Genomic DNA, 27,340 nt, shown 5'->3' on the forward strand with positions numbered 1-27,340 from the left:
AGTTTGGTAAATGAATCGCTCGTTCAGCTCGTTTTAACTCGTTTTCAAATCGTGGCCTGATTAGACTGGAAAGCGAAAGCTAAGAAAAATGTAAGCCCTAATGAGGAATACTTTTAGTGTTGCTCACGACAGGGGTGCATCTCGTTTCGTACTTTTAGACAGCCTCAAACGTCGTGAGCACCAATATAAGATAAGTATATATTGTAGTTCTTCCCATCAAGGCTGAAACCTGCACGGTCGAATTTTTGAGCTCAAGGTTCGTAACTCAACCATCAACTAAGCAGATGGTTCGAGCCAGCTCGGTTGGAGTGAGCAATCAGCTCGGTTCGGTTCGGTTCAGTTGGGTGAGATGTTGGCTTGGATCACTGCTCAGTTCGGCTCGATGATGAATGAGCTGTGAACCGAGCCGCTCGAGCCGTTGACAACCCCAAATCCGGACCGAGCAGTTTTGAACATGTTTGGCTAGCGCCCTATGACTTTTAACAATTTTTGGCTCGAGCCCGAAAACTTGCTCCTTCGGAAATCAAACCCAAAACCTCGTGAACGATGTCCTTGCCTCCTGAAAACTTCTTGAAGACCGAGGTGGGTAGTCAACCAGTTTTTAGTATTCAGATACAAACCGCCTATCTTTCATGATTATACATAGTGTTATAATAATAATAATAATAATAATAATAGTATCGTTGATAATTATATATCTATGCAGGACACTTGAAGAGAGTACTTGGAACTACACACAGGATTTAGCTCGAATTGGCTTGTTTTCGCTCGACTCGACTGGAAACTCCACCCGAATTCGAGTCGAGTTGGAGGAAATTTTTCGAGTCGAGTCGAGTTGCAAAGAAAACTTGCTCGTGACCATCCCTACTCGAGTTATTGCTTTCTTATACCGTTACGACCAATTTCCTGTGGGCATTATCTGAAATAACGCAATTGTGCACCAAGATTGGTCTACAGGCTTTTTCATGTTTTTTCCCGAGGATTCACTTCCCGAAATTATTTCCTGATATCATGTGTATATATTATACTTGCTTATTTTCGAGTAACCAGAACTAGAAATGTTCGAGGCCCTAGTTCCACTTACATTTATTTCCATAATCTGAAAACTTTAGAAAATTGCTCACGTAGTCTAAATTATTGTGACATTACTACGTCCATTCTTTATTAGCTTAGTTGGTTTGGTGGGTTTAGAGTTTAGTGTCTTTTTCTGCACCGATGTTATAAGAGACGAGAACTTCAGTGGAATCCGAATCCTTGGTGATGTGTTGAAATTTTAAGGCTATTCCACCGGGTATCGAAACCGAGATCCGTGATCTAAACGTGCGCGAGCTAGCCACTAGACAGACGAATGGGAAAGGCTGTTGTAATTTTTGGATGTTATTTACGTATGTTTATTCACGTGAAAGTTGGTTCATAGGGTTCAATCCATCGTTTCTGTTGAATAGGTCTTGAAGTAAAGTTGATTTTTTTTTATTACTTCCAGAAAATCATTTCAATAGCTAATGTTGCCAGAAAGTAGAAGTAACTATCCGCCAGGAATTTCAAATCCCAGTTCAAACGTCTCATATAAACTTAGTGCTGCAAAGGAAAGCTAATTTTCAACCATGATCTGTATCAAATTGTTGATCCTACTCTTCAAAGTATATACTGTTCCCATATTTTCTACTGTTGAGGCAGTGTTATTACAGAGTTAGAACTTACTAATATGAAATTAGTGGCTAGCAATAATTATCTAACTAGAGTTATTATTAATGAAGAAATTGACGTTCTCTAGTTGATCTTTGCTTTCGCAGTATTCATCATACAGCAGGAAATCGCAAGAAGCAAATATTTCAAATTGTGTTGAAAGCAAATATTCTTCCTTTGTGACGTTTACAGAAACCCTTCTATCCGCTCTGCCGAAACGAAGAAAAGAAATGGGATGAGGGTGGCACCCCGTGGCGTTCTACCACACCCATTGGAAAAGGACTTAAGAGGGGGAGGTAAATCCCTGCCTGTCAGCAGGACATCTGTTCGCGAAGATCAAATTGGAACACACAACCTTCAATATATAGTTCCTTACAATGTTACTTTAAAAAGTTCATTATTCTTGATCTACGTCATTAAGCGTGAAATTGAAACAACCATTTAATTTCTATTGCTTTTCTGTATACATATGCAAAATTTTAAGTTGTTACGAACCATATTTCGTTAGATATTCATGAAGTAAAATTTACATGTTATGGAGACTAAAAAACCAGTGGTAAAAGGTATAAGATCCCCTTAATCGTTCGTTTCTTGCAAAATTTTAAAAATTTACCGGGAAAAAATGTATAATTTGCTCGTTTGTGTGCTTGATAATATGTAAGAAGAGTTCAAGTTGTGCTTATATTTTGTCTAAGCGGTTATGAGCATAGAATTATTTGTCGAGCGGAGGGAACTACTTGGTGCAGTTACTGAAAAACTTAACTTGCGTAGTGAATATGTGATAAGTTATGCTTTATTATTTTCTGTTTATTGTTTATCGAACATCCAGAAAGGGAATTAAGTGAAGAATAGAGGAGAGGGAACGTCTAATCTAATAGGTAATAGTCTCCTGCGCCAAACAGGCATGAGTAGACAAGCATAATGTATCATGGATGGGACACTTTATTTGAAAGTTAGGTAATATTCTTGAAGAAATGTAGGAAGACCCATAAACAGAAAGGAGAATTGTTCATACACGTAAGCTTTCATCCGTGGACTCAAAATTGATAATTCACAATATTAAATATATCTATACTTTGTGTCATGGGTGAGACTAAGGGTTGAATTAAAAAAAAAAAAAAAAAAAAGGGTGTGCAAACGCCCCATTTTTAACGAGATTATTTCCTTTTCAGAAACTCGTCCGGTGTACCGAGAAAAATGTAAACGAGAATAAAAATGGATAAGGACACATAAAAAAGAAAGAAAGAGTCTCAGCGTGAGAATCCTAAATCTGTAGAAATATGAAACAACAAAGAGCTTACTGTGCGGAATGGTGTAGTCTTTTCTTGTGACTTACAAAATAATTACAAGCTTACGTACCATGACTAAACCGAGAGCCAAATCTAGGTCTCCACTTTACCGTACTTTAACAACTATGCTATCTAATTTGCTCCTTGAACGACTACACATTCCGTCATGTTTGAAGTTTGTGCTCAGCCTGAATTGTACAATTGATGCTCTGTAACAACCCTGTTTCCACATTTTGAAGACCTCTGACGGTTGAGTTTACCGTGTGTGTAGGTAAAGAAGTTTTTCAAAACAAACTAATTTGTTTTATAAAATATTCTATACAAATGTACCAAATAACCGGGTAAGGCAAAAAGAGAAGTGAGTTCTGAGAAAGAAAAATTCCCTGAAAATTCTAGATTTTCAAGCTTGTCATGAAATTCTTTGACTTTTCCAGGACTTTTTACGAGAAAGCTAATTCACTTTCCGGATTTTCAGGTCGGGGAGAATCTTGTATGCGCACCATTACTTCTACGTAGCGCTTCTCCATCAGATAGGATTTAAAATGTTAGTCATTGACACCTAAAAGAACATAGACCTCTCGGATTCGACCAGTATCAAAAAGCATATCTTTTTACAATTTTAGAAAATGGTACTTTCGTGCTTTCTTGATTGTTCAATTCTAAAACTTCGCGACGTACTTTGTGGGACTGCGCAACTGCTTGGAAATCACTGGATCAGAGTAGTCCCGGGTTCTATTCCCGTGGGGGCACTCGGTCGAAAAAGTGTAAAACGCTTTTTCAGGCCAGCCACCCTAAATGAGGTTTTCCTCATTCACACCATGCAGATGCCGGGGTGGTACCTAACTTATAGGTCCCAGGTCGTTTCCTTCCCTTTCCCCGGATTGTGTGCTCGCCGAGGGACGTCATCCCTCAAAACGTGAAGAGCTAAATGGCCTTAGACGCCTAAAGCCCAGAAATCTAAATCCTAACCTGGATTAGAGTACAGAGCTTTCCAAAGAAGAGTCGGTAATTCACAGAACTTTGAACAAGACTACATTTCTGTAATGTGTACAATTATTTAGCTATCATTTCATTTTCCATATAAGTAAGACAAGTAATGGAATTGTAATAAAGATCAAATTAATATACATTTGGGGCTTTGACTTACTCTTCGGTGAACATGGATGATGTGGTATTATTTTGTGCTGTTCTGTGTGAAGTTTGTTGCTGAAAGAGACAAAATGAAAAATCATATTTGCTAGTGCTGAATCTCGTAGATTATTAACATTCCAAAGAAATAAACAACTGTGATATTTTGTTGTATTCACATATAAGTATATACAGGGTGTCCCAAAGTCCCCTGACATAGGGTAACTCTGTTATTACCAGAGGTACAACAAAATGTAAGAGGGAAAATCGTCTCCAAATATGACGCTTTCAATCTAAAGTAAAGATTTTTTCTTAAATCGGACGAGCTGTTTGGGATGTGTACTCTTTATGCGCTCAATGTTAAATGAAACTGCAACGCTGCCATTTACCTGGACCCACAACAGAAGTGAATTCAGTTACTGTCTTTTACTTTAACATGACGATGGTCAGTCCTCATTTCAAACAGTAACTTCATTCACATATGTTGTGAGTCCAAGTAAGTTGCAACATTGCATTTTCATTTAACATTGGGCACATAAAGAGTGTACAGCACAAGCGGCTCGTCCGATTTAAAAACTTCCTTGGCTTTAGATTGAAAAAAAATCTTTCAGTTTTACGTCCCACGATTATGCCGGCTAGGCTAAAGGAGACGGTGATAATGAGAAATGAATGAAATGGTGGAATAAAGAAAGAGGGAGGAAACGGGAGAACCCCGAGGAAACCCACGCACACGGTGTTTGTCCACCAAAAAGTTCACTTGGCGGGAGCTGGCTTTATATTAAAAACATCATATTTGGAGACTGTTTTCCCTCTTACATATTGTTTTAACTCTGATAATAACAGAATTATCCTATGTTAGAGGACTTTTGAGACCCCTTGTATGTTTATTCAAATTTCAACAATCCCGCCAAGTGAACTTTGTGGTGGACAAACACCGTGTGCGTGGGTTTTCTCGGGGTTCTCCCGTTTCCTCCCACTTTCTTCATTCCACCATTTCATTCATTTCTCATAATCACCGTCTCCTTTAGCCTAACCGGCATAACCGTGGGACGTAAAACTCAAAGATTTCATTTCATTTTTTTCAAATTTCAACAATTTAAGGGTATATTTAAACTATGTTTTATGCGAGAAGATAGAAAAGGGACATATAACCAAAAGAAAAAGAAAATGTTAGAATAGTTTATTAAAGAGAATCCATAGAAATAGAGCAAATTATTACAGCTTTACTTGACAGAAAATACAGTTCTAAACATTTTACTCAACAGTTTAATACAATAATGCATGTACCCAATATTATAGTACAATGTTTTTCAATATTATCTGGAAGGTACCGAGGAATGTTAACACTTCACGGATTGAGGAAATAGAAATAAACAAACAAACAAAGGCGTATGTTACTTCAGAAACAAAATCAGTATTATCCACTTTCTAAAATTTGAGTGTTAATTGACAAGCAAGGCAACATACGACATGGACCTATAGCTTATACAAAGTCAGAATAATTTGTACTCCTAGGAGCAGACTCTGGGTTTTCCATACTGACCTCTAGAACGCTATCCATTTTAACACTGAACAAGCACATTGCTTTTGTTTGATGCCAAGCGTATTCACACACAACATGGATACAAAATTACCATTAAATACCTAATGCTATATCTGAAATGTCATGTTCACATGCTAGTGTCATCCAAACAGTTAAAGCTAAGAGTATATATTGTTTAAATAATGAGGTAGTTAGGGATCTTTTGCCTGTCAGATATCAATTAACAGATTAATAATTTCCTTTTTTAATAAGCAAGACTTTATTTTACATGAATTAAAGATTAAAAATACAAATTTAGATTTTGCTCTCTCGCAGGAGACCACTCGTCCAGCTTGGAACCTTATATAAATGACAGCGAGTTTATACAAATGAAAAATACAACTTACGTTATGAATGCTGATATTCCACCCATGTTATGTAGATTGTGGTTGGTTGCTGAAATGATCCTTGGACCTCTCCTGGGAGCCATGTTTAAATAATGAGGTAGTTAGGGATCTTTTGCCTGTCAGATATCAATTAACAAATTAATAATTTCCTTTTTTAATAAGCAAGACTTTATTTTACATGAATTAAAGATTAAAAATACAAATTTAGATTTTGCTCTCTCGCAGGAGACCACTCGTCCAGCTTGGAACCTTATATAAATGACAGCGAGTTTATACAAATGAAAAATACAACTTACGTTATGAATGCTGATATTCCACCCATGTTACGCAGATTGTGGTTGGTTGCTGAGAGATGATCTTTGGACCTCTCCCTTACCTTTTTATATTGTATAAATTTCGTCAGCCAGACCCTGAGGTTTTCCATAACAGCTTTGTTTGTTTTTTTAATTACTTTTTGCGCTACGTGACTGCCGGAAAACCTCATTAGTCCACGATAAGTGTAACTATTTATTTAAATTTTTTTTTTGTAATTTTAACTTAAATATACACACATTTTTTTAATCACTAGAACACAATGTTTAAAAAAATCTTTTTTTGATATTTTTTTTAAACCTGTTGAGTTAACTTTTTTTTCACTCGTGTTATAGTTTCATTACAATATTGATACAAGAGCTTTTGATCCACTGGTCACTTGTAGTTTAAAGACTGAGAATCGCTGTTCTGGCATGATAATGAAGTAATAAGAACAAAAGAAAACATAAGATTGGCCTCAATCCGTTATCCATAATTCCCTACTGCATAGACACACGAAAAATCAAACTTGGTAGTTTCCTTGCAAAATGAAGGTTTTTTTTTTCCGCTTGCAATCCTGACTCCGTTTTAACTTATACTATAAGTACTAACTACAATAGACTTTCGTTAGTCCGGAATGCGCGATGGTCCGCCACCGGCATGATTGAGAGTTTCGTTTTTACCTTTAGCTGTAAATGCATGTACACGAGCCACATCAAATGACCACGTCTTCAAAATGTCGCGTTCGACGTGATTCAAGACTAATTAGAAATGTTCGGCGCGCACTGTTAGAATGCTTAGTTATTTATTATGAATCAGTACGGTACAGTAATCAATTTGCAGAATAATCAATAATTATGCCAAACTCATTTATTTTTATATTATAAGGAATATGTTTTCGAAAAAAAAAAAAAAAAGGAAATTGATTGTAGAAAAAAAGGGTACTAGAGAATCTTTTAAATGAAAATCTTGTTAGTATACAAGCTATTGGCCTACAGTAATTCTGTATCAGTCCGCTGTCTTTTAAAATGTAGAATTAAAATTAGGTTTTGATTATTTGAGTTTAAATTATTATCCTGTCGTTCCTGGTAACAATATTTGGTGCCAAATATCATGTGATAGCTGTATTCAGTCTGGGATTTAGTGTGTAGTGACCGCGGCATGTTGACCAAGACTCGAACACGCCGGATTATCGAAAATCTACTGTACTGAATGAATAGAAAAAATCTAAGTTAGGAGCTATCTCGGAATTTTGTTTTAACGCGAAGTTTCTGGACGAATTCAGAAACCTAGCGAACTTTAATATCAGACTTGCGTATTATTCTATCCATAATTGACAATACTCATAGTTAATATTCATTCTATCAACAATACATCATTTACTGAAATGTATTGAATTAAATGATGAAAAATAACAATAATTAAAAGAAAATACGTATACTTATACTTGTTGCGTTATGGAATCGCAGTGAAACCACAATTGACATTTACGTCACTTCGACATAAGAGTTGATTTGACTTACATATACACTCCGTATAAATCAAGAAATTATCATAAATCACTGCTGTTCTTCTAAGCATTTACACATTTAAGCATTAGTTGGTTGAGCGTTAAGCTATTTACTGATTTAGTCTAATGTTTACAACCACAAATTCAAACGCTACCAGTCAAATAAAGGAAAGTAGTAAAAGTATGCTATACGTCTTCAAATTCATTCAATTCGCACTATACTATATTACTTACAATTCCACAACAAATTGAGACAAAATACACAAATAATCAACAAGAAATTTGTAAAACAAAATTTGTAGATTTATTCGTGAGTGACTACACTAATAATTATTTAATGTTAATTAACAATACACTTCTAGTGTATATGATATATTCATTGGGAATAAATATATAAAAATAAACACTTTTACAGTTTTTGGAACAAAATGTTTCATATGCTATGTAAAAAGTGATTAGCGTTATTTTTATCATCTCAACTAAGAAATTAAATTCTTCATAATTTACAGAGCCAGTAATTCACATATTAAACATAGTTGTGAGTCTTTACACACACCGTATTATGCTTAACCAGTGATTATTTGGTACCGGAAGGAGCAAAGAAAAATACACCGACATTTCTAAATTTCATGAATGTCAACATGGACGCGTATTCACAATAAACTGACATCAAGATTTTAGAGCTTGAATAAAAGTAAGAGTATATATACGCATTTGAACAGAAAATCCTTTACATTTCTAATCTATCTAAAAAAAACTTTCACTACTTCTAGGTACTTCGCTCAAAAGAAGGTGATAGTAGCTATTACTGAAAATCAGCACCAGTACCGTATGGTAACTGAACTACTACAGTTGAAGTAAAATCATTTATGTACACCTTATATTATGCTTGCGTTTAGTTCGTAAAAAGTGATTAGCGTTATTTTTATCATCTCAACTAAGAAATTAAATTCTTCATAATTTACAGAGCCAGTAATTCACATATTAAACATAGTTGTGAGTCTTTACACACACCGTATTATGCTTAACCAGTGATTATTTGGTACCGGAAGGAGCAAAGAAAAATACACCGACATTTCTAAATTTCATGAATGTCAACATGGACGCGTATTCACAATAAACTGACATCAAGATTTTAGAGCTTGAATAAAAGTAAGAGTATATATACGCATTTGAACAGAAAATCCTTTACATTTCTAATCTATCTAAAAAAAACTTTCACTACTTCTAGGTACTTCGCTCAAAAGAAGGTGATAGTAGCTATTACTGAAAATCAGCACCAGTACCGTATGGTAACTGAACTACTACAGTTGAAGTAAAATCATTTATGTACACCTTATATTATGCTTGCGTTTAGTTCGTTCTCATAAGGAATTCTAACCATATTTCTAGAGAATATTTGCTATCTGTATAAGTTTAGTAAAATGTTAAAATAAGGTGTAATATTACCGTGTTATTTACTAAATTAATGGATTTTGTAAAATAAATTTTAAGTATCATTTAACTACATCATAAATCAAAAGTGAGTACAATAAGTATGATTTTAGTTTTACGTCCAGCGTTACGCTCTATAGGCTGAGGAAGACAGACGACCCATGAAAATGGATGATTATGAAAGAATTGGTGAAACGAGGATTTGGAGGAAACAGAAGGGTCGCCAGAAAACCCACGAACAGATGTCTACCACAAACTCATATGGTCTGAGATTGAACCAGGGTCTCCTAGCGTCAGAGATGAGGATCTACCACTAAGTCACCATGTCACCACTAACTTAACCATATCCATGCAAAGTTACTTTAGATTTGTTATCAATATGCACCATATATATCGTTAAAAAAAAAAAAAAAAAAACGTAAGGAAGCTCTCAATCAGGATTCCAACATATCCATTTTAATTTCAGGAGTTGTTCAGTCGAGATTTCTAAATTGGCGCAATTGTAGTTAGGTATTGTACAAGTGTGTATGTGGGAAGCTTAGATCACTGACATTGCATTACAATCCAAAAACATTAAGTCGGAATGCGGAAAGGGGTAGGCAAACGACGTGCTTTCGTTATTAATATATATCACAGGAATGATAATTCAACTCAAGCTCAACAATTCGCATTCCACCACGACAATCCAGTTCCTGAAGATCATACAACGGATATCAAAGAAATAGAGTCCGCACTATTGGAAAAGCCTCAGGATACCTAAGAACATTATTGCAATGAGATAAGTTAACCAGCACAGTCTGTAATGCTCTTGAACTCGTCAAGCTACATACATTGAAATATCCGCCGCAAATAAAAGACGCATTCGTAATTACGGAATCCCATCCCTATAAAGTGTAAGGATAGAATGCAGGTGCATGCATTAACCAAGAATTATGTAAACAGAGTCAAATTTTGCCAAATATTACTACAAATGTTGGGGGGAAACAGATCCTATTCATAACAAGAGGCCCGTTTTCACTTATCGATATACATAAATAAGCAAAATATTCGGTACTGGTGCAAGATTAACCTGAGGAACTTTATTAAGGACCCTTATATAGTGAAAAAGTAAGAGTGTAGTTACAAGCGGAAATATCCGATCGCGCAGGGCAAGGCAAGTTACCATATTTCAAGACAATGTGATTGGAAATACTCCTGACAACGTCCATGAATATTCAACCTCGTCTTGTTGAAACCATATATCTCCGTTAATTTTAGAGAAAGTTGCCTGTTGTGACTTCAAGAATGTGTTTAACATTGCCACGTATTGCTCAGAATCTACAGTCACATAGTTCTTGTCATCTTCACAACAGTACAGACCAATAATTCCGAGGTAAGAAATAGGTATATAGAGCACCATGCTCTCACTTTTTCACTGTATGAGGGCCCTGGATGAAGTTCCTCGGATTAATCTTGCGCCAGTACCGAATATTCTGCTTATTCGCGTATACTGATAAGTGAAAACGGGCCTTATCATTCATTAACATGTTATGAATGGGATCTCAGTTTCACTCCAATATTAGCAGTAGTATTTGGCAGAATTTGCCTCTGTTTACATCATTTTCAGTTAATACATGCACCTGTATCCCATCCCTACATTTTGTAAGAATGAGATTCAGTAATTACGAATGCGTCTTTCACTTGCGGCGGATATTTCAAAGTATGTAACACGACGAAAATCACCAGTTAGGAACGGTTTTTCGTCCACAAACGAATATTACCAGCAATTAAACGGGTTGAATTTGTTACTGACAGACTTTCTTTTAATACTCTTAAGAGACGGTGGTGTGATATTATTGTTTTAAATGTACATGCCCCAACTGAAGATAAGGATGACGATATAAAAGACAGTTTTTACGAAGAAGTGGAACAGATATTTGACCAACTCCCGCGATACTATATGAAAATTCTATTAGGGGATTTCAATGCGAAGATAGGACGAGAGGATATTTTCAAACCGATTATAGGGAATGAAAGTCTGCATAAGGAAAGTAAAGACAACGGTGTTAGACTCGTGAACTTTGCAACATCCAAAAATCTAATCGTAAAGAGTACAAAATTCCCACATCGTGACGTTCATAAATACGCTTAGACATCACCAGACGAAAAACACATAATCAAATTGATCACGTTTTAGTAGATAGAAGAAGGCAATCTAGCATAATTGATGTCCGGTCGTTTAGAGGGGCTGATTGTGACACTGATCACTACCTGGTAGCAGCGATAATACGAGAGAGATTATCGTTGAATATAGGTAATATTCATTGTCCGAAAACGGAGAGATTCAATTTAAAGAAATTAGAAGAGAGCCAGGTAAGAGAGGAATACCAGATTGAAGTTTCGAATAGATTCTCGGTTTCAAAAGATTCGGAGTGCACTAGTGTTGAGGATACCTGGATTGAAATTAGAGATAGCATTAAAATTTCAGAAAAAGAAAAATTGGGACACGCGGAAATAAGTAGGAACAAACCTTGCTTTGACCAGGAGTGCATTAAACTAGCAGAGAAGAGAAAACAGGCAAAATTACGCTGGCTACAAAATCCAAATGAAATAACTACACAAAATTTCGCAGATACCAGGCGGGAAACTTCCAAAACTTTTAGAACAAAGAAACGCGATTTTTTGAAAGCTAAAATTAAGGAACTTGAAGAGAATAGTAAAAATAAAAACATCCGGGACATGTATAAGGGGATCAGCGAATTTAAGAAAGGCTATCAACCTCGTGCTTATATTTTAAAGAAATCTGACGGAACAGTTCTCACTGATACGGATAGCCTCTTAAATAGATGGAAAGATTTCTTTGACGATTTGCTTAACAAGCAACCAGAAACTAATGTGCTCGGAGAAAAGGAGATACACACTGCAGAACCGTATATTCCAGAACCCAACCGAATAGAAGTAGAAACCGCTATAAAGAAATTAAAGAAACACAAATCTCCGGGTGTAGATAAAATTCTGGCTGAGTTAATTTTAGCTGGAGGCGAAACATTGTGGAACAAGATACACAAACTCATCCTCCTTATCTGGAACAAGGAAGAATTGCCACAACAGTGGAAAGAATCAATCATTGTTCCAATTCACAAGAAAGGCAACAAAACTGATTGTAACAATTATCGAGGCATTTCTCTTGTGTCAACATCTTATAAAATCCTTTCAAATATTCTATTAGCAAGATTGACCCCATACGCAGATGAAATTATTGGAGATTTATCAGTGCGGATTTAGACGAAATCGATCAACTATCGACCAAATATTTACCATTTGCCAAATACTCGAAAAAAAAGTGGGAATGCAGTAGCCCTGTACATCAACTATTTATTGATTTTAGAAAGGCGTACGACTCGGTTAGGAGAGAAACATTATACAACGTTCTTACAGAACTTGGAATACCGAGAAAGCTAATTAGATTAATTAAGATATGTTTAAATGAATCCCAAAGTAAAGTCCGGGTAGGAAAATTTTTGTCCACGAGCTTTCACGTCGAAAATGGCCTGAAACAAGGAGATGCGTTGTCGCCATTATTATTTAACTTTGTTCTGGAATACGCTATAAGGAAAATCAAAGATAGCAACCAGGGCTTAGAGTTGAACGGTATTCACCAGGTTATGGCATATGCTAATGATGTAAATTTAATAGGGGATGATAGGTGAACAATAGAAAGAAATGCAGAGATCTTATTAAACGCTTGCAGGGACATGGGTTTACAAGTAAATGCAGAGAAAACTAAATACATGGAAGAGCGTCGGGACCGTAATACTGCAAATTATAGATGCGTTAAAATATTAAATAATACTTTTGATAAAGTGGATAGTTTCAAATATCTAGGATCAATATTAACAGAGGAATGTCATATCCACGAAGAAATTAAATGTCGACTAAAAGCAGGGAATTCGTGTTACTATTCGGTTCAAAATCTCTTGTTGTCGCGAATTCTGTCGAGGAATTCGAAGCTTAAAATATATAAATCGATAATCATGTTTGTTGTTCTATATGGAAACGAAACATGGTCGCTTACACTGAGGGAAGAACATAGACTGAAAGTATTTGAGAACAAAATCCTGAGACGAATATTCGGACCCAAGAGGAACGGGAATGGGGAATGGCGGAAACTTCATAACAAGGAACTATATAATTTATACGGTTTTGGTGTCGTCAAGTCTAGGAGGCTTAGGTGGGCAGGTCATGTAGCTAGAATGGGAGAAAGTAGAAACGCTTTCAAAGTCTTGAATGGAAGACCAATCGGAAAACGACCATTAGGAAGACTTAGGCGCAGATGGGAGGACAATATTAAGATGGATCTCGCAGAGATAGGAATACAAAGTAGAAACTGGATGCAGTTAGCTAAGGATAGAAGTCAGTGGAGAGCTTTTGTGAACGCGTCGTTGAACCTCCGGGTTCCATAGGCCATGGAGTGAGTGAGTTAGTTATGTAACATGATGAGTTACAGAGCATTGCGGAATGTGCTCATTGACTTTTCTCGTCGCATCAAAAGGTTTCCAATATAAAAATGTTCGTAGTCATTCTGAGGTTTTATTCAATAGTGCGGACTCTCTTTTCTCTATATTCGCAACCAAAGTGTTTAATATACATATGATCAATAGGAAGTAGATTGTCGAGGTGAAATCTGAACTGTTGAGTTTGAGCAGAATTCTCACCATTCTTGTAATATAAAATGGTAATGAAAGCACGTCGTTTGTCTGGCCCTCTTCGCATTCCGACTTGGTGCTATTAGATTGCAATGCAATGTCAGTAATCTTATCTTTCCCCACACACGTCTACAATACCTAACTACAATTGCGCCAATTTAGAAGTCTCGACTGAAGAACTCTGGAACTAATTATTAATAAACATATTAGAATCCTGATTGTGAGTTTCCTTAAGGATTGAGGTTTCGTGGGTATATCGTACATACTGATAAGAAATCTAAGGTAATTTTGCATGGATATTAAGGATATGGCGACTTAGTGGTAGAGCCCTCACTTCTGACGCTAGAGTCTCTGGTTCGATCTCAGGCCATGTGTGTGGTAGACATCTGTCTGTGGGGTTCCTAGACATTCTTCTGTTTCTTCTCACATCATCGTTCCACCAGTGATTTTCATGGATCGTATGTCATCTTTAGCCTACAGAGCGTAACGTTGGCCGTAAAATTAAATCATACTTATTGTACTCACTTTTAATTTATGAAGAAGTTAAAGGATACTTAAGATTATTTTACAAAATCCAGTAAATTTAGTAAATAATACAGTAATATTACACCTTATTTTAACATCTTACTAAACTTGTACAGGTAGCAAATATTCTTTAGAGGTATGGTTAACGTTTCTTATGAGAACGAAGTAAACGCAAGTATAATATAAGGTCTACATAAATGACTTTCCTTCAACCGTACTAGTTCACTTATCATATGGTACTACGCTGATCTTCAGTGATCGCTACTATTACCTTCTTCTGAGTGACTTTTCTTTTTTTTTTCTTTCTTTTTTTTAAAGATAAGTTCGAAATGTAAAGGATTAGCTCTTAAAATGTGTATGCATACCCGTACTGTTATTCAAGCTCTAAAATCTTTGTCAGTTTATTGTGAGTACGCTTCCCTATTGAGATTGATAAATGTTATGTATTTTTTTTAGGGGGGGGTCTCTTTCCAGTGTCAAATAATCACTAGTTAAGATTGATACAGTATACATAGACGTAAAACTATTTTTAACGTTTAAATTATTGGCTTTGTAAGCTATGAGGAATTTTAATTTCGTAGAAGAGATGACAAAAATAAAGCTAACCACCTTTTGCGTAGCACATGAAATATTTTGTTCCAGAAACTGTAAAATTGTTTAGTGTTTATTTATTCCTAATGAACATATCATGTACACTAGAAGTGTATTCGTAATGTAACACTAATTGATTATGTACTTTTTTTTTTGTGCATTTCTTGTTAATCCTTTTTGTATTTTTCTCGATTTGTTGTGAAATTGTAAGTAATGTAGTACAGTGAAATTTGAATCAATTTAAAGACGTACAGTATAACGTGGCTACTTTCCGTTATTTGACTGGTAGTGTGTTCGAATTTGTGGTTGTAGACATTAGCCTCCTGACGCCCAGATGAAATCGCCTAGATGAAGAAGGAGGAATCTTAACTGCTGCCCAATTGCTCAACATAAGGCGCTTCTGCTATTGTTGGTCTACTGAAGAAAAAAATTTGATGTTTAGAAATTACCCTACAAAAGGTTTCAACTCAACAAAGCTCGAGATAACCGCAGGAATGAACGGGCAAATGTCATTATCTTTTGTAGAGCCGGCTCTACGCGGGGTGTCAGGAGGTTAGAATAAATCAAGAAATAGCTTAATCTTCTCTAAACTAATGCTTTAACGTGTAAGCGCTTAGAAGAATAGTTGTGATCTATGATTTATGGTCTGTAGATGTAAATCAAATCAACGCTCATTATGACAAAGTTATGTAAGTGCCAATTGTGGTTTCACTGGCATTTCGTAACGTGATAGGTATACAGATTTCTTTTTAATTATGTTTTCTTCATTTAATCCAGTATATTTCAGAAAATTATGTAGTGTCGGTAGAATGAATATTAACTGTATTGTCAATTATGGGTAGAGTAATAGGATAATCTGATATTGAAGTTGGCTAGGTTTCTGCATTTGTCCAGAAATTTTGCGTTAAAACAATCTTCCAAGACAGTTCATCACTTAGTTTTTTTTTTTTTTTTTTTTTTTTTTTTTAATTCACTTAGTACTGTAGACTTCCGATAATCCGGCATTTTGGGAAATTCGTCAATGCAGGACTTTCGGACATTGCCTCCTGCGATCGCTAAACCCTAAGTCGTAGACTGAATACAGCTTGATGTCTGATATCAAATATTGTTACCAGGAATGGTAGGATAATCATTCTAAATCAAACACAACCAAAATCCATTTTAAAAACAACGGATTGATAGAGAGTTACTGAGGCCTATAACTTATACACTAACAAGATTTTCATTTAAAAGGTTCTCTAATGCCCTTTAGCTTCCTAGAATCAATTCCCTTTGTTAAAAACGTTATTCCTTATAATATATAAATGAATGAATTGTGCATAATTATTGATTATTCTGCAAAATTGATTACAGTACTGTACTGATACTCAATAAATAACCAAGCATTCTAGCAATGCGCACCGAACATTTCTAATTAGTTTCCAATCACGTCGAATGCATGACATTTCAAGACGTGATCCTCTGATTTGGCTTGCGTACAAGCATTTACAGCTAAAACAAGGAAAAAAATCTCTATGATGCCTGTGGTGGACCATCGGGGATTCCGGACTAACGCAAGTCTACTGTAGTTACCATGTATACTATAAGTTGAAATGGAGTCAGGATTGCCAGCAGAAAGAAAAACTCCGTTTTGCAATGCGAAACTACGAAGTTCAATTTGTCTTGTATTTATGCAGTGGGGAATTATGGATAACGGGGATTGAAGTCAATCTTAAGTTTTCTTTTGTTCTTATTACTTCTCTTTTATCATACAGAACAACGATGCTCAACCTTTAAATTGGAAGTGGCTAGTGGATGAAAAGTTCTTGTATCAATATATACTCTTAGCTTTAACTTTTTGGATAACACTAGCATGTGAACATGACACTTCGGATATGGTACCGATATTAAGTATTTCATGCTAATCTTTATATCAGTGTTTTGTGTGAATATGCTTGGAATCAAATAAAAGCAATGTGTTCGTTCATGTTTAAATGGTTAGCGTTCTAGAGGTCAATATGAATAACTCCTGGATTCTGTTCCTCTGACTTTATATAAGCTATAGATCTATGTCGTATATTGCCTTGCTTGTTAATGAGCCCTTTCAATTTCAGAAACTGGTTACTAGTGATTTTGTTTCTGAAGTAACATACGTTTTGGTTTGTTTGTTCTTGTTTCCTAAATCCCGTGAAGTATTAAAATTCCTAGGTAGATACCAAATAATGTTGAAATTCATTGTACTAGAATATTGGGTACACGGATTAATGTATTAAACTATCGAGCAAAACGTTCAGAACTGCATTTTCTATCAAATAAAATTGTAGTAACTTGCTTTATTTCTGTGAGTTCTCTTTCATCAGCCTTTCTAACTTTTTTTTTTTTTCTGTATATCTCTCTTTCCTACGTTCTCGCATAATACATAGTTTAAATATACCATTAAATTATTGGCATCCTGAATTGTGGATACAACAAAATATTCCACGTTGGAATATTAATAATCTCTCAGTTTCTCTACTACGAAATATGATTTTTCGATCCCTTTCTTTCAAATACACTTGTATTATAGCAACGGATTTTACATGGAATCACACAAGATACTTTCACATTCTCCACATTCACCGGAGATTATGCTTTTTAAGACTGGTCGAATCCAAGAAGGCTATGTTATCTTAGGTGACAATGATTATCCTTTTAAACCCTATCTAACGATAGCCATCATCAGTCTTAATGGAGAAGCGCTATGTAGATATTTAGTATAATAGTCTTCTACAGGGTTCCCACCAACCTGGAAACCCGGAAAGTTAATTCAGCTTTCTCATAAAAATTGCTGGAAAAGTCAAGGAATTTCGTGACACGCTTTAACCCTTAACGCACCAAGCCTAAATCGTCGACGTTGTTGCCAAGCTGGGGTCATCTAGGGACCCCAAATATTATTTTAATTTCTCAACTTTTTTTTTTTTTTGGCACTTTTTTAACGAACGGATCATTGATCTAATTATGTAGCCGATATCTCAATAAGATGCAGGGCACGTATTAAAATCGAAAATAAATTGGTTCTTATAGTTGCAGCAGTATCATCAAATATCACCCTCTGGGGTCCCTAGAGAAACCCGCTTGGTGTGTTAAGGGTTTAAAAAATGGATTTTCCAGGGAATTTTAAGAACGAATTATTTATTTTCAAAATTAATTGATATATGTAACATACAGTATACATTAAAGTGATTCTTTTCTTCCTTTGTATTAGATATACTTTTATTCATGACTCGGTTGTATAATTATTTCAAATTAACGTTATTACCTCTTGTATTATTTGATGTAAACATTTACATTCACCGAATGCAAAACAATTTGGCACGTTCTGTCTTACTGAAGTTTGTAAATCGTATACAGAAACCGCGGTGCCTCAGTCGTAGAATGCTCATTTCTGGTGCGTGAGGGGTCTGGTTCGATTCCAGCTCCCATCAAGTGGATTTCGTGGCAGAGAAACATCACGTGCGAGGGTTTTCTCGGAGTTCTCCAGTTTCCTTCCACTTTCGTCATTCCACCATTATCATCCATCTCATTTCACCTTCTCCTTAGTCTCGATGCGTAATCGTGAAAATTAAACTAAAACAAAATGTGCAAAATCGTTTAAAAAAGTTACATATTAAAAAAAGACTTATTTGTTTTATATAAACAATTATCATGTAGGCTTAAAATTTGTTTATAAATATAGTCTACTTATCAAGATTGCATATGCAAAGATTATATGCTATATGTAGACGAATCAACCAACTTTACCTAACACCACGTCCTCTGTAGGTGAAAACGTAATTACATAAAAAATGCGTGACTGGATCAAGAAAGTATCCTTGTGCTCTGAGCACTGACCTCAAGTGATGGAATGTGTAGGTACTCAGGTAGTGAAGCGGTTAACGCATGAACATGGTAAATCCGAAAGTGTTTCGATTCTGTTAAATCGTGCATAGCTTTACTTTCTACTTAATTTAATTTCTACCTATAGGTATTAGAAAATAATGTTGCGTCTATTTATGACACATAATATAAACTCAACCGTCAGAGGTCTTCAAAATGTGGAAACAGGGTTATCAAAGAACATAAATTGTTGTACAATCCAGGCTGAGCACAAACCTTACGCCTGACGGAATGTAGTTTCCAAGGAGCGAATTGGGTAGCATAGTTGTTAAAGCATCGGTACGGTAAACCGAAGACCCAGTTTTGACTGTTGGTCCAGTCGTATTATGTTTACTTTTCGTATATATTATATTCAATAGCTATTGCATAGATTTGTAATTATTTCAGAAGACACAGGAAAAGACAAATACACCATTCCACACAATAAGTTAAGATATTCGTTATTTCATATTTGCAGATATTTAGGTTTCGCAAACTGAGACTGACTGTGTGTGTGTGTGTGTGTGTGTGTGTGTGTATGTGTGTGTGTGTGTGTGTGTGTGCGTGCGTGTGTATGTGTGTGTGTGTGTGTGTGTGTGTGTGTGTGTGTGTGTGTGTGTGTGTGTCTGTCTGTCTGTCTGTCTGTCTGTCTGTCTGTCTGTCTGTCCCCGTCCGTCCCCTTGTCAGTTTTCATTTTCGTTTACATTTTTCTCGGGACACCGGGCGAGTTACGAAGAAGGAGATAATCACTTTAAAATGGGGCATCTGAATACCCTATTCTAAGTGATTTTTTAAATTTATTTATTGAAATTCAACTTATCCGACACAAAATATTCAGATATTTAATATTGGGAATTATTAATTTTGAGTTAACGGGGGAAACCTACTAGAATTTATTACGGTGATCTTTAGGGCCAAAACTTGCACACAAAACAGTGTAATCTTGCAAAATATCTCTCAGAGACTAAACTACTAAGCAGCATCCATCCTATTTGTAATCATGAAATATATTTCAAACAGGCATTTTGCTTCGATCTTCGTATATTTTGTGCCTATTGTCTTGATAAAGCAATTACATGAATGTTAAATAATTGTGCATCATCATATAATTCGTACTCTACGTTTCGTAATTCACAAGGAAATTATCGTTACTGTGCTGTTAATTCCATAATACCCGGTTTGAAAAATTTGAAAGGTGAAATCCATTAATTCGGAACGAAGATTAGATGTCAAGGTAGTTGCAGTCATTCTGCATGACATATTAGTGGTGACATGAAAATATATTCTTGTTATTCGGAGCATCTAGATCAAGCATGTCACACTCCTGGTTCGTACGCTGCATGCAGCTCTTGACTCATTTTTCTGTGGGCTTCCGTTCATCCCAAATATACAAAAAATACATAATTGTACCCACATTGAGAAAGTGCCAATCCATTTACAGATGGAATTAATGGAAATTCAGGGCGCATCAATTGTAAAACTTAAATTCAGTGATGTGACGATCTCAGAATTTTAGAAATGCTTGCCTACGCTGTTCCTAGAGACCCGCATATTTACATCTTATGTGATTTCAGTAGTAAGTAGCTGTGTGAATTACTTTTCTCACTTATGGAAACGAATTCCAAGCGAGATTCTGTTTAACAGACATTCATCTTACTTCTGTTCTGAAAATCGCCAGTGAAAGCAACATTTCTCCAGATATCAGTAAAGAAATAGGTTTCCATCTACTACATGGATTTTCTTATGTTCCTTTTATTTATTTATTTTTTTAAGAAACTACAGTATTAGATAAGATTGCATGTGGGCTATTTACTTTGTCCCTTAGAAACATCTAAATAACGGTTTTCTGTGTATATATATATATATATATATATATATATATATATATATATATATATATATATATATATATTTCTAATCACACCATAGTTATTCATTCTTAATAGGAAAAGGGTGTTTTACTTATTCTATAATATAGAGGGAATAAGATACGTTTTTTAGTTGTTTCCATTATTTCAGGTGTCGTACCTTGGCACCTTTACCTACCTTTTGGTGTACCTTTTTGGTGTATCATTTTTCTTCTTTCATTTTGTTTTCTTTCTTTCTTTTCTTTTTCTGTTGATAAATGGTATGTACATTACATATCAACGAGTCCACTAATGTCATTGATAGAGATATTGGAAAATGTAATAACCTCATAAAAGATAATGAAAGGTCAAATCTCAGAGCAACAACCGGACTATGAAAAAGCAATGACATTAGATGTGTGTATGGTTAGGATTATTGACCGTCGCATGCAAAAACATGGTGAAGGACATAAGATAAAGGTACAATGTTTTTTAATTTCTTTGTTGAAGTAATACAAAAACGAAGGTAATGACTTGTATCAAAATCATGTGATGTATAAACGCTGGACTCTCACATGAGGTTTACGTCAATGATATCCGTTTTGGAAAGTATTAAACCTCCAGACGGGGCCCTTTAGTCACCCCTTCTCTTCACCGGAGTCTCGGCTCGTCGTTTTCGTAATTTTACTTGAAGGGGTCCGATCTGCCACCTGCAGTTGTGTCGCGCAACACGTCTTGTCTTGTCTATTTGGACTTAGTCTGTCAAACGTTATATCACTTTCGTAAATCCTCTTAGTGAGAGTGTACGTTTAATAAGTCTTCGTTTAACAATTCTACGTTTAATAAGTCTTCGTTTAACAATTCTACATTTAAAAGTTCTTTGCATTTGTTTTGTGAATCTCTAATTGGAACTGGCGCCGTGTGGACTTTGTGGTGGACAAACACCGTGCTCGTGGGTTTTCTCGGGGTTCTCCCGTTTCCTCCCACTTTCTTCATTCCACCATTTCACTCATTTCTCATTATCACCGTCTCCTTTAGCCTAACCGGCATAACCGTGGGACGTTAAACTTAAAGATTTCATTTCATTTTCTAATTGGAACTGTAAACATCTTCAACCAATAAATTGTCATCAATCGAGTTTGAAATCTAAGTTTCATTTCTCTGGACACTGCCGTATTCCAAGCGAGAGTTGAACTAGTGATCATCTGCCGATGCCAACCGAAGGTACGCTGCCCAAGCCGCTCGGGGCGCTACAGGTGGAATTAGTTTAAGCTTTTAAGAAAATAAATAATTAAAGATTTAGTTGGTTATATTTCTTCAATATCATAACCGTTGTCACTTGTCAAAATCAAGATAAAGTTAATCTAATTCATAAAACCTCATCTGGTGCACCTATTTAGTAGTCACACTCTACTACTTTTGTCGTAGGTCCTCTGGAAACGTCACTGTTTAATATTTCAATATAGGACGAATTTTTCAGTGAAAAATAAATACGACATACTTTCCACAATGGCTATATTGAGGTAGATATTACCTCAGTGATTACGAAGCGATGTGTCGTGAAATTTTAGAATTTAAAAATCAAGAATTTACTAATTACTTAAAATTAATTCTGAGACAGACTGTATCAGTCGACGCCTCCAGTAGCAGCAACAATGTTCAGTACTACATAGATTCACTACTTTATAGAAATTTAAAGGTTTACACATGGGGCCGCGGTGGCTCAGTGGTAGAACGTTCACCTCTGGTGCTTGCGGTCCCGGGTTCGATCCCAGCCCCCGCCAAGTGAACTTTGTGGTGGACAAACACCGTGTGCGTGGGTTTTCTCTGGGTACTCCCGTTTCCTCCCACTTTCTTCATTCCACCATTTCATTCATTACTCATCATCACCGTCTCCTTTAGCCTAACCGGCATAACCGTGGGACGTAAAACTCAAAGATTTCATTTCATTTTTAAAGGTTTACACTATTAAAATTTATATTATTATTAATTTAAGAAGTCAAACCAGTGTGTCGCGATGTTGTGGGCGTTCAATAAAGGATATCTAAATAAAGGTTGGGAACCACTGTGTTACTGTTATGATATTGTTTTTAAAAAGTACCTAATTGCATCTGAATTTGAAACAACTAAAAGAGTAACTTGAGCTTAGAAAATTACAATGTAAAAGCGAACCTCGAAACTTTCCAAAGCACGGCGATTTTTGTCGTCATTTTCGATTCTTCCGCGAGTTGCTGTTCACAGACAGGAAGAGGATTAAAAATGACGGAATAGTCATATGAATGAAGTTACACAAAACTACACGTCTCACATGATTAGTAAATTAAAAAATTATTTTGAAATGACAACATACATCACATTAGGTGTATAGATGCACTTTTACATTATTTTAACTAGTTACGAACACCACGTCAAAATATTTAAAAATTGACCCTGTCCAGGTAAAACCTATACGCCTCGCTCTTTCTCCTCATTAATTTTGTCGAAAAGGTCTACAACAATAGACCTTTTTATATGCAATTCAGAAACTTAGAAAAAATACAGATAGTCAAAGGAATAATGGCTCAACAAGTCTCCACGTGTTGCTCTAGAAACGTCCCACGAGATTATACCTCACGTGTTTTCAAGCACCTGAGGTGTGATTATGATCTTCCGCACACCAACAATCTTCTGACACAAATCAACTAATTCTGTATTCAAGTCCTATAAACACTGTCTGTCCTTTATATTCTTACTTCCCGGGCTTGTGGGTATTCTATGACCTGTGTCCATTCTCACAGTCAGTAAGCGTTTACACCTGAGCAGAGCAGAGGCTATGAAAGAAAGAAAACATGCTTAATTACACAGTTATGACAAATAACAAGTCAAATAAATTTTCTGTCACATGCGAATATATATGCGAAGTACAGTACTAAAGAAAATAAAACTGAGTACTCATCTCCAAGGCTTCGTGAATAAAATTAGTTTAATTTTTCGTAAGTCTCGAAATTTCTCGAATTGCTTATGTTGCAAAGTTAAATTTTTAAGGCAAGGAATATAAGGGTTTCTAATACCAAGTACCATAAATACGCGCGTAATTTTCGCCCTCGCATAATTTTTGCATCCCAATTTTGAAGGGCATTTTCTGTATATTTTATTTTCCTCGCGTAATTTGCGCACGCGGAAACTTTTTGTGAAACAGCATTTTTCCAGGAATCAATTACGGTAGCTAATGAACAATTGGCAACGCAGCAAAGCCATTGTTGTAAGGTAAGAAACCACACGACTTCTTAATCAATTTTTTAATGGAATTATGAAATTTAGAATTAGTTGTTTGTTGTCAATTCTTGCTACAAAGAAAATGTGTACCGATATTTTTGTGTTATTTTGACTGGGGAAAAAATTAGATGTTCACTTTTTTCCCCGCATAATTTACGCACCCTTGTTTCAAAACAACTTTTTTCGTCTAAAAAAGTGCGAAAATTACGCGAGTAAATACGGTATTCTATTTAAAGCATATTTATTACTTGGTTAGCACGTTGGACTTGCGTTACTAGAATCGTAAAAAATTACGGAATTTTAGGAAGATATAAACACACAAATCCCTTTTACACATGAAGACTTTCGGATTAGCACTCAATTTATTTCTCCGAGGATTCAAAACAAAAATCTTAATAATTATTTGGGAGTTAACGTTGGTTTTGATACCAAGGCTAAAGTGGATCTACAGTTCAAAGTAGAAACACTAAAATGTGTTAGGTGCTTTTCTACCTGAAATCATACCGAAGACCACATCTACTGCAGTAGCAAGGAGGACGGCAAAGTAATGTTTGTAATAGATCTTGGAAACACTACGTGCAGCGCATTGTATGCGATTCCTGTTATCCCGATACTTTCATATTTTACATAAAGCCGCCCCTGATATATTTCGGCCACTACTGACGTGAGGTGAGCCTAATCTTGGGGAGGATTGGTAGAGGATCGTTATTGAAATTTGGTTTTTGTAAGCACCATGCTAACGTAACTACTTGTTATTTTTATATTTTTAGTTTTTTTTTTTTTCCCACACCTTTGGGAAAGGGTAACAGAGCAAGCCGTGGTGAAAGAATTGACTGAACAAGTAACTGATGATAAACTCCTATTAAATTATCAACAAACAATTCCCTGAAGTAACTGACGGATAAAAGTCCGAGCGTTTCTGAGATCTCTATTCTACGCAATTACAAAAATTACGGAATTGAGTTTTCCAGAAGTATGACGCTCGAAATTATACTAAATTCGTCAGTGTCCTTGCACATCCTTGAAGTCTTGGGTTGCGTTATATTTTCCAAAGGAAGGGAATGTCTGTGTCTGATAAAATCGTGTAGTTTTATCTGAAAACCAAAAAACAATGACGGCTTCTGCCGAGTCAGTTCCTGGGTGGGTAATCTTACGTCAGAACGCGTATATAAAAAGAAAATCGAAAAGGCGGGGGTGATTCTGGTTTTTGTTTTTGGTGTGGCAAGCCTAGTCGTTGTGCTGTGTCGTGCTAGACCACCTTTGCGTTGAGCTAATTACAGGTATGTAAGAAATAAGTCTTTAATATTTTCTACTAAACGGCAAAGAAATTGCAGATATGAAGGTTGGGAGGCTGAAACTTTGGACTTTAACATCTTTCCGGCAATTAGTACCTTAACTCTAGCGTGGTAGATGATATTCTTTAAATATTCCTTTACTTCATTTGTCTTTTTGGACGTCAGAAGACTACCTTACAGTCGTGAGACAAAAGGTACTCAAATCGGTGATTAATATTAAGAAAAAGAGACTACATAAATGGAAAAAATATGATATCGAAGTCGACTCTTGTAAACCCTTAAAGAAATGCTGAGTTACTTTGGAATTCTTATTTTGTAATTCTATTGTATAAATTATTTTAACTAGTCTTGTAATAAATTTGCTAGCTTGAAAGGATTATTTCAATTATCTTATGGATTACTGTTCTAAGAGTTAATGACCACTAACAGCGGTTTGGAGGATCAGTCGATAGACATATTGTGCTAGTCGATCCCGTTAGTGTATTGTAGCTAACGCCCCCGTCTTCTTTATAAGTATCCTGTGAACTTGTCGCTGATGACAGGTTTTCTCGAGGCTGTTTAGATAGTTGACTACTCACTATCTTATCCAAGGGACATGACAGGGGGAGTTGCTTAAGCAAGTACTGAATTAGAGTGTGAGATGCCGTCGTGAACGAAAGGTGTGTCGGAATCGAACCTTCTCTTTGAGTCACACTCTCCTTCAATCTTACTCTTCCGACACCTACTCTGCGTGCATTCACAACAATGTAAGACTTGCTTAAGGAAGATTCGCCTAGAGGAACAATCTGGAACCAACATCGATAATGGCATCATGGGAATCTAATACCCATATGTTTCTCTTTCAGGATCCTTCTAGGAACCACATAACTAGTGTTCTGCATACTTACGTAGTAACTAAATTAGGGTCGCCACTTGACTCTTGCCAACTCCCTCAGTTTAGTATAAAAGGCAGAGTGTACATACTCACAAATATATATCGTAATAATATATATATATATATATATGGTAGCCGAAAAGTAGGTATATAGTCCCGTACTGACCGGCTCATAACATTTTATAAAATTTTCTTATTGTTATCCATTCAATTAGTGACTTAGTATCTTTATTATTTGTTCTGAATCTCTCTTTACTTATACCTTAAGCTTGGAAGAGAATGAAGCAAATAAACTAATTATCTTAATAAATTAAAATGTCATACTTTGTAGGATTTATACCTATTTTTGTGCCAATATATATATATATATATATATATATATATATATATATATATATAATATGGCTTTATATCTCGGTAACTACTGGCCGGATCTCCACCAAATGTGGTGGGCATGTAGCCCATCGTCTAAGGATGAAGATTGCTATATTTGGTGGCCGACTACGGTTAGTGACAGGATCGGCTCAGATGTACGTGGTATCTATTTCATGGTAAATACCACGTTTGGTTTCATGTTTGGGTGAATCTGAATGAAAATTGGTAACAAGTAATCCATTCTCTAAGGAATAAAGATCACTCACTATATTTGGTGATCGTGCTAGCCACGCCAACATTAGCTATGTTCCCCAGCTTTGCACGCTGGAGCTTAACAGTTCGATTCACCGACTGTGTTCCGCTTGTAATCATTGGATCTGTGAAGCCACAAGTGGCTCACCGGTAGCAGAACGCTAACCTGTGGCGCATGAGTTCCCATGTTAGATCCCAGCTCCCGCCAACTGAATGTTGTGGTGGACAAGCACATGTTCCCGTTTCCTGCTTTCTTCATTTAGCCCTTATCATCCATTTCATTATCAACGTCTTCCCAAACCCGGAGCATGATAATCGAATATTAAACATTATAAATAAAATAAAATAAATCTTTACAAATGATATTTATAGTAACCTTACTAATATCTGTTGATTTTTAATATGGAACTTTGTTTTGTTCGAGAGTATGTGTAAAATTTCCTGTACGACAAAGTTTAAAAACGTGCAACTTTTAACGTATTGACCCCAAATGAAATTATT

This window comes from Thermobia domestica, chromosome 8 (assembly GCF_964235325.1).
Source record: "Thermobia domestica chromosome 8, izTheDome1.hap1.1, whole genome shotgun sequence".
Taxonomy (NCBI): domain Eukaryota; kingdom Metazoa; phylum Arthropoda; class Insecta; order Zygentoma; family Lepismatidae; genus Thermobia; species Thermobia domestica.